This window comes from Athene cunicularia (genome assembly GCF_003259725.1).
Source record: "Athene cunicularia isolate RWA chromosome 5 unlocalized genomic scaffold, athCun1 chr5_part1, whole genome shotgun sequence".
Taxonomy (NCBI): domain Eukaryota; kingdom Metazoa; phylum Chordata; class Aves; order Strigiformes; family Strigidae; genus Athene; species Athene cunicularia.
The window spans coordinates 23,911,861-23,924,189 of record NW_020799101.1 but is presented as its reverse complement, the minus strand read 5'-3'; the positions used below and the strand labels follow the sequence as shown (position 1 = coordinate 23,924,189).

General features: G+C 41.5%; 1 protein-coding gene across 24 annotated transcripts in view; it reads left to right on the top strand.

Moving 5' to 3' along the window:
- Positions 1-12,329, top strand: part of NRXN3 (neurexin 3) — a 991,793-nt gene that overhangs the window by 26,254 nt on the left and 953,210 nt on the right. The window lies entirely within an intron of this gene.

Below are 12,329 nucleotides of genomic sequence, written 5' to 3'. Positions count from 1 at the left end.
GCTGCATTTGTAGGGTGGGCAGATTTTCATCAGCAACTTATTAGTAAGGGTAAAGATCATAAATTGGTAAATACAGAAGTACCCCATGTTGGTGCTGGTAAAAGCAGTGGTAAGAAGTTATCTTAGCTATCTGGGTGAATTCTACTACGCCGTGTCCCTGAAACCTGAGTGAAGTGTCTGTAAACAGGAGCCGTGTATGTAAGGCTAATGTAACTGATTGACAGGACATAGCAAAAGTTAGTTAGCTGTTGCTAGTCTGTGAATCCTCATTCTCCCCCTCAATTGTTTGCATACTAATCGCTGAATGGCACCTTTATTGTTTTAGCCTTCTTGATTAAATTGTTTTGGGACCTGCTGAATGATCTTACTTAGTATTACAAAGGGAAGAGGGATTGAGTGTTTCTACACTGTTTCATACTCTCTTTTAAAATTTGAGTCCAGAAGTTTTAAGTCATGCAAACGACAAGATGAAGTGTATTTCAGGGGTTTTTCCTTGGTATTTAGCAGTGTGATGGTAATTATATCCGTATGTGCAAAAGACTTACTTAAGTTCACTGGAAATCCCGGTGTGAATTTGAGAATCGTTACAGCATTCTTAATGACATTTGGGTTTGAACACAAGTTTGAGTTTAAGCCAGAGATGAAACCTGGACAAGAACTTGTCCAATCTCAAGGAAAAACAAACCCTGAAATTTTGTCAAAATGGAATTACTTGCAATAATATCACAACTAACATTTGTTTACTTCTTTAGACAATGAGAATAGATTAACTGGAATTTAGTATGTAGAATGTGAGAAGTGCAGAAAATAAAGTTCCTATACGTTGATATGTAATCAAAAAGCTCTACAGAAATGCTATGTAAATACAACTCTATGTTTGCATATAGATGGAGAAGCAAACATGCTTTTATAGGAAGGGAAGGTTTGGAAAATAAACATGACATCCATGCCTGCATTAAGTTTAAGGTGCTTTTAATGATAATAGAAAATTTGGCGTTATATCCAAATATTGCAGTACGTGACTATTAGATAGGAGGTGTGAGCATGTGAAGTGCTGTATACTGGAATTCTTCCTGGCTATTTGCTCCACACTGATCTTGTCTAAACCAATAATGAGCCAGAATTTTTTTCTGTGCTTGAACCATGAGTTATGCAGGGCTGGAGAGGCTGCTGGTGTGACCAGGCACTTGAGTAGATGGGCCACCGGGCCTGATCCTCCTATACTTACAGAACAAACACACCTCATGTCTAAACACCTGTTTTGGGAGATGGAAGATTGCAAGAGCCACATGGGCATGTGGACCCTGAAACATAAAGATATAAGCCTCTTTCTACTGCTGGGCTAATGGATCCAGATTCCATGGGGAGTTGCTCAAGACATCAACAGCATATGGTTTTCAGTGAATGTCCTGAAAAAATACTGTAAGTGAGCAGAGCTTCTATGTACCTGTGGGGCAATTGTGAGAGTTCTAACCAGGGCGCAAGTGGTGGAATTTCTGCATTTCCTGGGTGGGTGGAGCAATATGAAATCCATCTTCTAACGAATCCAGGGATATTTCTGTTGTAGACATCATGGATCAAGCAGTGCTATTGTTACCTTTTGAAGCCATGCGTCACCATTGCTGTTTGTTTCCTATAGTGATTCATCAGTTTCCAGCCCAACCTTCTATTAAGGGTGAGCAAAGAAGTTTGTCACGATGTACCTTTTTCAGTAAACATTTTTAACTCACTGTTACCTGTGATTTCTTCACTCACACAGAACATGCTGTGCAGAGAACTTTTCCTGTGGAACAAATGTGGAGATTTCCAGAAACAGTCATTACCTTGTACGGTTCTTAAGTTTTCTCTTGTATTACTTTGTGGTGTCTATTTGGTATATGTTAGAATTTTATAATCAGCCTTGTTTTCTGCTTCCTTTATGCTGCAGCAGTGGTAATTTCTGTGGTTAAATGCTATCACCCAAAAATGTTACAGTGTCTGTGCAGATTGTGAGAAGAAGGGGAAAAACAGAAGAAAAGCTGTTTAGTAAGTGGAAACAAGCAGACAAAGAAAAGTGACAAGGCAACAAAACAGGAACCAAGTTAAGTATAGCTACCTTTTTATCTGACTTTGAAAAATGCATCAAATTCCAAAGATATTCTCCCTCAATTCAATGAGTGTGGCAGAACCTCTACTGATGAACAGTGGGACTTGGTAGGAACAGCAGAACTGGATGCGGACTCTTCCTGCCTGTGGCTTGACTGGCCATTAACGAACTTGTATTTTCTTTGTTTGCTTTTTACCCGAGCAATTGAGCTTTTCCCTTTTGTTTTGATTCCTTATCCTGCCTCTGGATGTTTGCAGAAGTAATATGGTTATTTTATTCCCAGTCTCATTTTTGAAAAAGACGTGCTATTTCAACTGAATATCAACAAGTCCCTTTTCGGGGGGATCCTTCACTCCATCACAGTATTTACAGTCTTCAGTCTGTGCGTAATTTTCTTTTTGTCACTGGATTTGACTCTTTTACTGGGAACTGATGGGATCCAATCAATAACAACTGCTGTTTCAACAGCTAAATGCAATATGTACCTTTTTAGTAATGAGTTCTCTTGACATTGTCCAGGCCATTACTTGGCTATTGACTGATACCTATGTCTGCAGATGGTGAAACCACAGCAAACTCATTTATTCTGTGGCCAGAGAGAAATAGTGGGACCTGCTGATTCTACACTGTGATGGAATGAAGCTTCATTTACAGTATTACGAGTTACTGTAATGCAAAGTGCAGTTCCAGTTATGGTGAACCTCAGCAGAGAACACCCATTCCATACTGAGACAAAACTAAATCCTGTTCAGAATGTGCCCCTGATGTGCAGAAAGATTTTTGGCACTTGAAGTGCACCCAGAGTTACTAGGATTGTGTATGTCATGGTAGCTACATGCCCAGATGGGCAGCTGAGAAGGTCATTGCAGGTCAACGAGAAGAATGATTTCTGTGTCTGAGTGTATACAGTGGGAGTGCAAATCCATGCACACTTTGAAAGGTTTGGTTGTTTTGAATAAAATGTGATACTATTTTTATTGCAGTTGGAATAAACTGGTTCATTGACTCTGACAGCTGTAGGGTACAAAGGATGGCTGATTTGAGTAGCAATTAATTTGTATGTTTCTGGGCAATGGTGGCATTAGACATGAAAGCTGAAGTCAGAGACACCTTCCCCTCTAATAAACCTCATCAGTCTCTGTGGGATCAGGCTGCTGCCAAGAAAATGAGATTCCTGTAGAATCTGAGCAGCACAGATATATTCATGTTGCTGGAAAAAAAAAAAAACAAAAAAACCAAACAACAAACAAACCAAAAAACAAAAACCTCAACAAAACCTTCCCCACGCAAATTTTGAAAACTATGATGCTGTAGCAGCCAGATGATCATGTTCATATATCTGCTCATTCAGGATCACACTGTCTTCCTTAGTCTGCAAGAAATTCTCTCTTCCTCTGGCACTGAGTTGTAGAGAGTTCATTAATGTGGACAGTGTGAGTGCAATATTGTATGTACAAGAGTATTTTGGTGCAAGACCGCACCCATCTCCCTAGGCCCCTTCAGGAATTTGAGGAAAGGTGAGCAGAAGATGTGCTTAAAAATTACATTAACTCTGCTTGTAGTTGCAGAACCCAAGACGTTGATGTGATCACCAGCTTCACAAAGCACCATGCTGAAGCCTTTGTGTTGCCTGCAGGGGCTGTTTCTAAACGAAGCCTGAATAGGAGCTTGATTGCACCTCTTTCCTTGATTACAGAGCAAGATTTCCTGGGGATGCTGCCTGCTGAACAACAGAGGAGCCCGTTGCTCTGTAATTATCATACTTCTAACTGCAGCGGCAACAGATTTTTCTATAGCCCCTCAGCTTCGTTTAAAGTGACAAGTTACTTCAGGATTTATCCTCCACCTGCCCCTTTGGAGCAGCCCAGTTTTGGCTGCATCTAAAGGGGCTGCCTAGCCTCAATTGCAATCACTGTATCTCTGTGCCAGCCACCCCAAACTTTGTAATACTAAGGGCTAATTTGGCACTTTGCCATGAGTCTGATGGGTGCGCTTAATTTGAATATGCATTTACATACATTTTGTAATCAGAAACAAATGAACATGACCATAATATTTGCTTCCACTTGCATATTCCTTGATCGATGAATATAAATTGGTTGTTGTTGGATTCACCAGCAATAAACAGCTGCAGACCCTCCATTTGATCTTGTGCTCTGCTGTTCCAGAGGACAGCAGGCAGTTCTGGGACACATTTTGGGGGACCCAGATCTTCACCCACCAGTGCAAAACTCTAGAATTCATGGTCTTCAAGGCCTGTGGAATAAATATTGCAAGAGGAAAATCTACTTGTTCATGCCACTTCTTATGCCCCAGCTCTGACCATTGAGCAAAAAGCTGGTAAGAACTCAGCTTGTGACTTAGTTTTGCAACAGTTTGCTTTTCCCCATCTCTTTTTCTTGGGCATTCTTCCTGGTCTAAGTTCCTTTGGATGTATTTAAAATAGTAATATTTTTCCAGTCTGGTTGTAATTTTTTGATGCATTGCCAGATGAGCACCAGAGAAAGATGATGTGTTAAGATATTAATGTTTATAAAGTGCTTTGAAACTCCGAAGTGAAGTTTAAGCACCATTTGTTATTCTTAATAATAAATATTAACAGATTTTCAATTTAGATCCTACATACACCTTCACAGAAATGACCTTGAACCCATCTAGCCTCACTAATCGTGGACTGCCTGTCGCTCCAGAACTAGCTGCATTTATTTTATACCCTCCCCTGCTTTTAATGCAGGGGAGCCACAGTTTGATTACAGGCCCCTGTATGGAGTGTGCCCTTTATTCAGTCTAGCTGCAGTACATGCTGACAGCTATATTCTTCTTGTTTCACTCTTCTGTATTATAGATAACCATGAGGCTACAATCCTTTTCTGCTTGATTGCATATCAGCTGCTCACTTCAGGCAATAGACAAGGTATAGCTCTCAGTTAGGCAAAGCTTGGACATCTCCTCTGTTGAAATGAAACAAACTGTGGTTGTATACAAAGGAGATAGCCATTTGGTGTGAGGTGGAACTGGTGAATGAGAATAATTTTTAGGCAAGAAGGAGGTGACACTTGGGGGAAAAAGACAGGATGAAAATATTACTTTATAAAAAAGTAAGCCATAGTTCACATAGGCTGCTTTACAGTAGCTGTTCTGTTTTGGTTTTACCTGCCTGATAGTATAAGAGAACAGTTCTTGGCTATCAGAAAGACTAGATTTGAATGGGCTGAGTGAGCTTCTGGAGGACTAAATCTACCTGAAGTCTGGATATCAGCTTCCTCTGTCAGCCCACAGACCAGCCTGCTGGCTCCTGCTCTGTCCCAAAGTGTGCATAGCTAGAATCTAAACTGGAATCTTTGGGTGTTACTAAGTAAAGATTTAAATGAAAGTAACTAATAATAATTATGAAAGTGAGCAGAGGCAGAAATTTCTCTTTCCAACTTACGGTTACGAGATGATTTGATTTCAGAAGGAAAGTTTCTTTTCCTTTGATTTTGCCTTAAAAAGAAAAAAAAAAGGGGGGGGGGGGGAAGAAAGAGATGATCTATTATTACTGTCCAGCCTTCTGCTGAGCTAGGCAGCCTGTCATGGAAGTCAATCAGCAGTAAATATAATCCCAAATAAGACAGTACATGCTGTAGCCTTGCTTTCATCCTTATTCCAGGATGGAGTTGTGCAGGTTATTTGCCACAACATAATTTTTGTTGGTTTGGTGGAAAATGGAGGGAGATAATCCTCTCAGATACCTTGAGGATGCTGGAAAGCGTGCTACAAAGCTACAGGAAAAGAAGTGGAGGAGGAACGCATCTCTCCGGCAAACTCTGGTGCTGCTAAGAGAAGATGAGCCTCTGCACGTCGATCTCAGCACTGAGTGCTCCTGGGTGCGGGAGAAGGTGGTAATCTATGTGATGAAATGGTAGAGTGGCCACCTGTCCTGGGCAAATTTCTGATTTCACTTTACCTTTGTTCCTTTGCTGACCCACTTTGAACTTGATGGATAGCAAAGCTTCTTTCTCTCCCCATGGAAAGCAAGGCAACTGCCATGTTATTGCTGTTCAGAGACAGCAATATGACTTCTGGGTGTATGTGTGTGTCTCCTCCCACAATCCTTCATTGCAGACAGGCTCACTGCCATTGTAAACTTACCCTGCAGAGGAAAACATTTGCCCATCTTCTGTCTGTGTACAGGTCCAGGAGCTGTCAGCTGGGTGCAAAACAGCCCAAGGGCTGAGAGAGGCAGATGTGGGGAGGTAGGGAGGACTCTGGTGTCACAGACTACTCAGAGCAGAACTAGTTTCTATTTGAATGTCTTTGCTCTGAAATGGGCCTGGGACCTGAGTACACTGGATTCCCGTTCTGTGTTGCTGACAGTGTTGTCAGTCATGCTGTGTTAGCTGTCCAGGCCCTGCCTGCAAGTACACTTACTTCATTATTCTGAGAGACGACCAAAGTATAATATGTAAAGAAAGTGGACTGGGGCATCAGAACTTGGATGGTCCCATCATAAGAGCATTAGCCACAGGCTTCCTGTGTCCTCAGGGTGATTTGTTGGCAGACTAAACGACTCAAGATTGAATCAACTGACATTTCTTTGCCGGGTATATGTACCTGGTTACCCTCAGTGTCTCAGTTTCTATATCTGAAATACGTAGTCAGTGGTGCTTCCTGTACTCTAGGTATTAAGAATCCCTTATGCTTCTCTGTGATGTATAAATATCTTCGCAGGACAGGTAAATGATATTTCAGGAGTACCTAGTAGGACAACCTGGTTCGATTGCCAGTTTTCCAGCTAGACTTGCAGTTAGAAATTAAGATGTCTTTCCTTGTTAAGTTGCCATCTTTGAGGAACATTTCTCATTTTTCTTTTCAGTTGAAATCTCCCAGTTTCCTGTTGCTTTGTGCAGGGCCACACTATGAGTATTCAGACCCTTTCCAGGCCAGGCTGCAGTTGTGCTGGTGAAGACAGAGCCCAAGCAGCAGTGGAGCTTCTTCCCTGTTGGGTGACATGAAGCAGATGCTGCACTTTAGGGTGATGATAGGAGCAATGGGAGAAGGAGAGCTTTTGACCCTTTTTTGTTTTTGGGTTTTTTTTTTTGTATCTGTTCCACAGACTTCCCCCAAATGCCCTCTGTCATGAACCTCAGACACTGATCAGATGCTTTTCCTTGTGTGGTGACTCACCTCTGCCTACCTGTCTGCACTGGCACTCTCCCTGCTGTGGCTCCTGGTTCCAGCCTGCCCTTTCATGCTCTGTGCTCAAGGCTCACCCTCTGTGCTCAAGACCTTGTGCTGTCAGGGAAAGCAAAGAGAGTATAAAAGGCTACCAGAGCAGAATGGTGGAGTTTGCACTTCTGTTCTCATGTGAATCATTGCAAAAAAGCAGGAGAACAGAGAAGAAAGCCCATTGGGTTGTTTCTGAGTGTTTCATTAGCCCAAAACTGCAAAGTGTTTTGTGGTTCTAAGGCACTGAAAGGCTAAGTAAAGTCTTCTTTCTTTTCCTGTTAACTCTCAACAACACAACTCCACTCACTAGATACAGCAGATGCATTTGTAGCTGATCTGCAGTTTGCAATGTAGGCCAAGGAGGAAAGGCGTACTTGGCTCTCAGGAATTTGCTCTGAGGTGTGAGTTTCCTCTTCTTCGTCATGGAAGTTGGCCAGTAAAGTAACATGAGTGAATATAATAGTCTGGGTTTGGCTCTGAGTATTTGACAGAGACCTTTATCAGAAAGGAAGAATCAGTTCATTGGTAGATGTAGAAATTTGAGCTGTACGCTAAAACCAGACTTCAATCTCTAATGCTGCCAGCAGGCCCCAGAGTTTGCTTGGCTGCTGCATGTTTTCAGAACTTTTCTTGGACTCTGTAGTCTCTTGGGTGGATTTTAATTTGTTCTCAGTTTGTTGCCCTAGTACTTGAGAAAAATGACACTGAGTTTTCCAACTGCTACAGTTGAGGCAGAGAGGGCTAGCAGGTGTGAGAGTAGCTTGTGTTGTGATCTGCAAATTCCATAGCTCATTGATGTTTGTACCTAAATTCATAGTGTCACCGAATCACAGAATGGTTTGAATTGGAAGGGACCTTAAAGATCATCTAGTTCCAACCCCTCTGCCATGGGCAAGGACACCTTCCACTAGACCAGGTTGCTCAAAGCCCCGTCCAGCCTGGCCTTGAACACTTCCAGAGAGGGGGCATCCACAACCTCTCTGGGCAACCCGTTCCAGTGACTCACCATCCTCACAGTAAAGAACTTCCTTACATCTAATCTAAATTTACCCTCTTCCAGTTTAAAGACATTACCCCTTGTCCTATCACTACATACCCTTGTAAAAAGTCCCTCTTTGCCTTTCTTGTAGGTCCTTTTTGTGTACTGAAAGACCACTATAAGGTTTCCCTGGAGCCTTCTCCAGGTTAAGCAACTCCAACTCTCTCAGCCTGATCTCCTAAGGGAGGCGCTACAGCCTTCTGATCATCTTCATTGCCCTTCTCTGGACCCAGTTGAGCAGGTCTATGTCCTTCTTATGCTGGGGGCCCCAGAGCTGAACACAGCACTCCAGGTGGGGTCTCATGAGAATGGAGTAGAGGGGGAGAATCACCTACCTTGACCTGCTGGTCACACTGCTTTTGATGCAGCCCAGGACACGGTTGGCTTTCTGGGCTGCAAGCGCACATTGCTGGGTCATAGTCAGTTTTCCATCCATTACTACTCCCAGGTCCTCCACAGGGCTGCTCTCAATCCAATCTTGGATTGCTGTGCAAAGTGACCACCCTGCATGATGCCTACCAGACCTCTGGTGTGATTGGAGATCTGTATAGGTCCTTATTATTCACATAGCTTCAACTTTTAAGGAAGGTAACAGGAGATCAATGAACATAAAAAAATATGGATTGGATATATTGCCATGATGAAGCAGTAATGTTTTTACATCTCTCTCAGGGTAACCAGAGCTAGAGGTATGTTTATATTAGTGTCAAAGATGAGGCACGACTCAGTCATGCGTATCTAGAAAATTTGCCAGCTTAAGTACTGGTAGCTGTGTGATCACAACAGCTTGGAAGGTAGTCATATGATGATAGTGGTATGGCTATAGGCTTATTATTGGGTAGAAGACCCTCTGAGAAGACACTGGATGCTGCAGAAAATGGCAAAATCCTCTTTATTCAGAATTCCTCTAGTGGACACTGTGCTGTTGGAGATGTGATTTATTTTTTCCTTCATTGAAAATGAAGAAAAAAATGAGGCTCTGATAATCAAATTGTAATTTAGGTTACTGGCTTAGCTGTCTCCTAAATTCTCTATTTTCCATCATTACTTAAGCTGAAGTGCTCAGCTGTGTCTTAACTGCAGCAATGAACACATCTCCCACAAATTTCCAAACCTGCTGGTTTTGAACAGATAAGAGATCTATATGCCTATACACTTTATCTCTACTTCTCACCTTACACATAAATGTATCTGTAAGGCAATCTGTTTTTTGACTGCCCTATCCTGTGGCATGTTCAAATAAAAGATGTGTGAAGCAACATTTTGACCAGCTAAGACACATCAGAATAAGACAGCTTGGAAATGTTTTCCTTGTGAGAAATGGTAGCTCCATTCAAATCAAAATATTTAGAAAAAAATACTGATTTTGATGACAGTCTGCAGAAAAAGTGATGTATTTTTATTTTGTAGAATTTCTAGTTTCTGAGTTTGTTTAAAATGTAATCTCTGTCAGTTGGCATATATTTCTAGCTTATTTTATAACTTACTGACATTATTGTCCCTAATATGAATCTACTACTGGTGAGCTGCAATATATCACAAAAATGTTGAAGTTTTAAGGAAGGGGCATATGCTCTCACACTGACTTAAACGCTCTAATGAGAACCTGTGGACCCAACCGCACTGTACTGCAACTGTGGGAAGTGTTAGGATCAGCAGTGGAGGCAAAAAGAGACCTAAGCATAGGTTAGACTTGAGCAGAGAGGAGAACAGATTTCCAGCTCTCAGACAGTGAGTGGAACCTGGAGCACAGGTAGGGCAATGAAACCTCCCAGGAGGGAAGAGTGGCATGAAGCACTGTTACCGTTTAAGTTCATTGGAAATGACAGATCAACAGGTACTTCTGTTTGTCAAGAGCTCCACTAAAGGAAGGGCCCAAGGAATGATCTTGAGTGGACAGGACTTGGGCGAGTTATTCCCCGTTTGGCTTCTTGGATGTGCTGGTATCACTGAACAATGCAGTCTCTGAGTAGCGACAGTGAAGGCAGCAAGGCTGCATATGTTGAAGAAGAATGACAGCTGCTGATTTGAGAGGCTGGAATTGTCAGCAGTTTGCTCTTCAGTTTTTTAGTGTGTTGGATTGAACCTAAGTAGTTTGCAATGTAGGTGGAGCTGAGGACTGGGCAGAGGACATTCCCAAAGAAGAGCATTAACAAATACCTCTCTGTGCAAGAAATGCTCTTTGAAATGCAGGCAACCCAAGCTGAGATTTGGGCTGGATGAGCAAGGCTCTGCCGATGAAAATCACTTGGGAGGTGCACTAGTATGGCATGACAGCCATTCTTGAGTTCTGGGATGTTTTCCCTGTCATTGCCTGATGCCAGTGTGGTGACTCCTAGTTTGCCTGAGGCAAAGGATAGCTAAACCAAAGTACTAACAGATCCTCTGTCTCAGGAGAACAATTGGCTGTGATTTCAGACCTCATTTGTCAATGGTGTTTAATTATAGCCTTGCTACCACTTACAGTGGAGGTCACTGCAGTGTTGTAGGTCTATTTAATGCTCCCTCTGGCCTTAAAAATCTATGAATCTCTATCCCGCTATTTTGGGGCATTTGTAACAGTCTCCACTGATTTTGTTCTAGAGCTGAAATTGCTTAAGTTTCCCCTTGATTACTTGACAAAATGTTGTTATTGGAAAGCTGATTAAAACCATTTAAGCCACTTTTCAGGTCTGGGAATGAAACAAAATGTAGGTTTCATCCAGTTTAGTTTCTATCCCTACACTTGACCAGTTGTTTTTATCTTGTGAACAGCTGCCTGACCGTGCTGCAGTGGGGTACATAAACTATTTGAACTTGCAGAAACTGTGTCATTAATGACCTGTTATGTAGAAAATACATCAGATGTACAGAGCATTGTATAAAATGTTTTCTTGCGCATCTGGTCACATAAATAGTATTCAGTCTAAAATTAACCTCATACACCAAGAGCTCTTTTGTCCTGCAAAGCCTTCATTCATACTGATGAAAGATGTGCTTAACTAAAATCTAAACCCAAATCTGTTTAGGTAAGTTATCTTGTCAGTTTAAAAAATTACTACTTTTAAGTCCTGTTTTGAAAAGTGATTCAGGTATCTTGGAGCGTCATGACTGGTTTGGGCTTCTAAGTAGTAGTTTTGATGATTTTACCTTTGTATTATATTTATTTCAATCCTTTTTCACCTCTAAAGGTTTGGTTGAAAGAGCACATTTCTCTGTGAGATTCTTTCCTTGCCTGCGTTTGCCTTTAATAATTTTAATGATCTGATACTGAACTAAAACCAAAACCATTCAAATATTATTGTTTTAAAATGTAGCAAAGAAGGAAAATTAATTGCAAAAATCCTGCTTTAACGTGATGTTAATGCTGTGAATTTCAGAATTAAATGGTAGTACCTGCTACAATCAAAATGCCACATGGCATCCATTCAAATGTGCTTCAGGCATCCTGCACTTGAATTGTGTGCAAGGCAGGAAAATAAAAGAGCTAAAATGCTGTCAGGTTAATAATAAATTGTGCATACATGTGGCACATTTCATCAGAGTATTCCTAAGCATCTCACAACTACTGATAAATCAGTCAGCCTTCACATCACTCTACCACACTGTGAAATGCATGTTATCTCCGTTTTACTGAAGGCAAAACTGAGAGGCAAGCAGAATGTGAATTATTGAAGGGTATCAAGTCATAAGCTTCCTGAGGTGGGATTGGAATCCAGAATGCTAAATTCTAAGTATTAAACAATATAGTAGTTTGTCTAGTTTTTTCTGAAGCGCACTAAAAAAGCCGCAAATACTGTGGTTTACACTGAATGTGAAGCTAAAAATGGGGCTTTGGATTTTAGGGATTCTTGTAAAATTCCAGTTGATTGAAATTCAAAGAAAGATGTCTTTTTATTCTTTCTGGTGGAATGGATTGTCCATATTCAAGAAGTTCTGCCCTTTGTGGCTGTTGTCACATACCTTTGTCAGCTGAAACCATCTTGAACTAGCTTGTGCCCTTCCTTTTGCCAGTGT